At 39.8% G+C, this 4,631-nt stretch overlaps 1 protein-coding gene across 3 annotated transcripts in view; it reads right to left on the bottom strand.

Annotated features, from left to right (window-relative positions):
* CFAP97 (cilia and flagella associated protein 97) overlaps positions 1 to 4,631 on the bottom strand; it is a 42,842-nt gene that overhangs the window by 32,743 nt on the left and 5,468 nt on the right. The window lies entirely within an intron of this gene.

Genomic DNA, 4,631 nt, shown 5'->3' with positions numbered 1-4,631 from the left:
CTGCACTCCAGTCTGGGCGACAGAGGGAGACTCCAACTCAAAACAAAAAAAAAAAAAGAAGAAGAAGAAATAGACACAAACATTCAAAGTAGTTGCCTCTAGCATGGGGCAGGGACTACTGAATTGCTGGTTGTTCCCCTTTCACTGGTGTTTAAGGACTACTCTTTTTGTTACAGACCTTATATTTGTAGTTGATGTGTAAATTTATATATGTATTACCATGACAAAAAATTAAAATTTATGTAAGATATTTTAATACTCCATACAGCTAAAATTAAATTAGAAACATCACTATAAAGTGATAGCTTTTTTGAGCTGGGGTCTCATTCTGTCGCCCAGGCTGGAGTGCAGTGGCACGATCACAGCATGGCAGCCTCGACCTGCCGGGCTCAGGCGTTCCTTCCGCTTCAGTCTCCCAAAGTGCTGGGACTACAGGCATATACCACCACATGCAGCAGCAACAGCCACTTAAACACAGTTTCTATGGCTATTATTACAGTGATCTAAGCAGCAGTGTTACATTATCTCTCTCTGATACCTTGGGTTCAGAGTTTGACCTCATACTCTTCTCCACTAAAAACACCCACGACTCCCTGGAAGGCAGCTGATTTCATTTCTGGAAGCAAAGAAAAACAAGGGCCTGGAACATCTTACTGTTGCCAGAAAGCACAACATTAAAATAGGCCTGGGGTAATGGTAATGAAACAAGGACTCATCTTAAAGGGGTGTCCACAGTCCAAGATGACAATTAAGCACTGAAAAGGAAAGAGTTTTAAAATTGCAAACTGTGGCCATTGCTTTGCTAAGCTATGGTGTGGCCATGTGCACTTTGAGCTATGGCCAGGCCATGTTTTCTTAAGCTTTGGCCCCCTCCCTTACCTTGGGGGAGGCGAATCTCCTCTTTCTCTCCCTCTCTAATTTACTTTCTAAATAAACTATATTTTCTAATCTAAAAAGGAAAATTGCAAACTGTGTAAGTAGATCTTAACATTTAAGAAACATTAGATTATAATCTTTATACATAATAAATATTAAAATACAAGACGTATTATTTTCCATAGTATAGACTAATGCCTTTTTTAAAACTTCAGGTTTTAAAAATTCAAATCAACAGAGGGAAGCTTCCTGCCCAAATCCTCAAAAGAAAGATACCTAATAAGGTTTTAGATACATAAAAATTAAAAAAAAAAAGATTCTATGGAAACCCATGAGTCAATAATGATATTCAGAAATGATACAGATTTGAAGTAAAGGGGGAAAAGGCACATATGTATTTCCAATAATAATATATGGTCAACAAGGCAATTATGTGCTCACTATATTTATAATTATAGTTTTTCATCAAATCAGGCAGTAAAAGATTATGCAATCTGTATCCTAAACCAGCTATAATACTCTGCAACATATGAAAGATATTTTTTTAGGAAAATGGATAAAGTGTTGTGTAAGCATATGTGTGTCAGTCAAAAAGGATAAACTGGCTGGGTGCGATGGCTCATGCCTATAATCCCAGCACTTTGGGAGGCACAGATGAGAGGATTGCCTGAGTCCACAGGTTCAAGACCAACCTGGGAAGCATGGCAAGGCCTCGTCTCTACAATAAATAAAAAAAATTAGCTGGGCATGGTGGCACATGCCTGTAGTTCCAACTACTTGGAAAGCTGAGGCGGAAGGATCACCTAAACCCAACAGGTCGAGGTTGCGGTGGCCGTGAGTGTGCCACTGCACTCCAGTCTGGGCTACAGAGCAAAACTCTGACTTAAAAAAAAAAAAAGAGGCTCGGTGGCTCAGTCGGTAATCCTGCACCTTGGGAGGCTGAGGGGAGTGGATTGCCTGAGCCCATGGGTTCGAGACCTGCCTGGGAAACTTGGTGAGACCTCATCTCAACAATAAATAAAAAAACTAGCCAGGCTACATGCTAGCGTGTGCCTGCAGTTCCAGCTACTTGGAAGGTTGAGGTGGAAGGATCGCTGGAGCCCAGTAGGTCGAGGCTGTGGTGGCCGGGAGTGGCCACTGCACTCCAGTCTGGGAAACAGAGTGAGACTCCGACTCAAAAAAAAAAAGAAAGAAAGAAAGATATTTTTTAAAGTATACATATAAGGTCAGGTGCACTCTGAAAAACTGAGGCAGGCAGATTGCTTGAGCCCAGGAGTTCAAGATCAGCCTGGGAAACACAGCAAACTTGTTTCTACAAAAAAAAAAAAAAAATCAAAAAATTAGCTGGGTGTGGGTACCTGTAGTCCTTGCTACTCAGGATGCTGAAGTGAAAGGATTGCCTGAACCCAGGAGTTTGAGAGGTCAAGGTTGCCATGTGTAGTGATTGTCGTCATCATGCCACTGTACTCTAGCCAGGGTGACAGAGTGAGGTCATGACTCAAAAAAAAGGGCATAGATATAATTTTTACCTGAGCCAAACTTGTATTATTATACTAATCTGGCCAGGCACAGTACCTCACACCTATAATCCCACTACTTTGGGAGGCTGAGGCTGGAGTATTACTTGAGGCCAGAAGTTAGAAAGACTAGCCTGGGCAACACAGCAAGACCGTTTCTATTTTTTTTTTTTTTTAATTAATACTAATTTGATAGATTAATATGATAGGTTAAGGTAAGTGTGGCAATACAATTTATCATCATTAGATAATTTTGTCTGTCTTTAAGATTTTGAAGAATTTAAGACATTCTAATGTGTCAAATTTATAAAAATTGAACTGTTTGTAATCTACTTTTAGGTGTTTAAGGGAATTTGATTATGTCACTGAGTTCAGACTTAGTGAGTTTATATATGATATCTAAGTCATGAGGAAGATTTCCTTTGTTACATTTGTTAACTGTACCTTGTCAAGTGTTGGAGGCACTTAAGAAAATCAAATATAATAAAAAGTTGTGATGCTAAAAGCAAGTTTGCAAATGGTATACAATATTTAGGAAATTTAATATATTTTATGAGCTAAGTGAAGATTAATCAACATAAAATTTTAAAATTGCAAAATGTGTAAGTAGATCTTAACATTCAAGAAACATTAGATTATGATAACCTTTATACTTAATAAATATTAAAATACAAGATGTATTATTGTCTATAACATAGATTAATGCCCTCTTTAAGACTTTTTTTTGTGTGTTGGAGTCCCACTCCACTGCCCAGACTGGAGCGCAGTGGCCGCTCCCAGCCACCGCAGCCTCGACCTGCTGGGGTCTGGCGATCCTTCCGCCTCTGCCTTCCAAGTAGCCGGAACTACAGGCGCACTACCATGCCCGGCTAATTTTTGATATATTGTAGAGATGAGGACTCGCCAAATTGCCCGGGCAGGTCTTGAACCTGCGGGCTCAGGCTATCCACTCGCCTCGGCCTCCCAAAACTGGTAGTTGAGATTACCACTCCCAAATGGTAGACTACTGATTTAGATGATGTATCAGTATGAAAAAGACAATTTAAAAGTGTTATCTACACTGGATTAATTATACAATTTATACATTTAAAGAAAAACTAGGAGAAGAAAGGGCAGAAATTAACTGACCTGTTAGGAAAAAAAAACCTAACAGTTCCACTACATTTTTTTGTATTTCCATTATCGCAACCATAATAGCGTTTATGCAATAAATTAAGCACATAAGTAATGAGTTGGATTTGCTCAGTGTTTGAAAAAGAATGAACTGAGTCTGCCAACCCAGGCTCAAAACTTAATTCTGCCACTTCCCAGCTGTGTGATCCTGGGCATATTTACAAGAATTTTCATCACAGCATCCTATTACTGTTTATAACAGTAATGCATCAGAAACAACCTTAATGTCTGTTAAGAGGAAAACGGATAAATAAAGGGCGTGTAAGCATATGTGTGTCAACCAAAAAGGATAAACTGGCTGGGCGCAGAGGCTCAACGCCTGTAATCTCAGTACTTTGGGAGGTGGAGGCAAGAGGATTGCCTGAGCCCACAGGTTCAAGAACAGCCTGGGCAACATAGCGAGACCTCATCTCTACAATAAATAAAAAAATCAGCTGAACGTGGTGGGAGCGGGCCTGTAGTTCCAGCTACTTGGAAAGCTGAATGGAAGGATTGCTTGAGCCCAGCAGTTCAAGGCTGTGGTGGCCGTGAGTGTGCCTCTAGCCTGGGGGACAGAGTGAGACTTCAAATAAAGAATTTTTAAAAAGGATAAACCGAAATCTACAAAAAGAATACTGACTTAAAAAACCAGAATTAAATGATCAATGACACAATTACGTAAAACTTAAAACATATGCAAAATAATACTATATTCGTCAAGAATATAAACATATAAGCAAAGCTTTAGAGCATAGATTGGAAGGATATATATGAAACTTCTAAGAGTAAAAGCCCATGAAAGAGGGAAGGGGAGAAATGAAGCTGGGAAAGGGGGTTAAAGAGGAAAAGTGAAGACTTGGGAACAAAGGCAGGAACAGCAAACACCGGGCACTGCTAGAGGAGGGAGGGAAGAGATGAGGCATACAACCACACACTGGGTACCATGTCCACTACTTTGGGGAGAAAAGGCTCTTCAGAGGCCCAAAACCTGACCTTCATGCAATTTACTTATGTGACCAATTCTCACATGTACCCCACACCCTAAATAACAACAAATACAAAACACATAAAGAAAAAAAAAAGACA

This window comes from Carlito syrichta, unplaced genomic scaffold, assembly GCF_000164805.1.
Source record: "Carlito syrichta isolate Samal-C Ts95f unplaced genomic scaffold, Tarsius_syrichta-2.0.1 Scaffold153679, whole genome shotgun sequence".
Classification (NCBI taxonomy): domain Eukaryota; kingdom Metazoa; phylum Chordata; class Mammalia; order Primates; family Tarsiidae; genus Carlito; species Carlito syrichta.
This window is presented reverse-complemented; position numbering and strand designations above follow the sequence as displayed.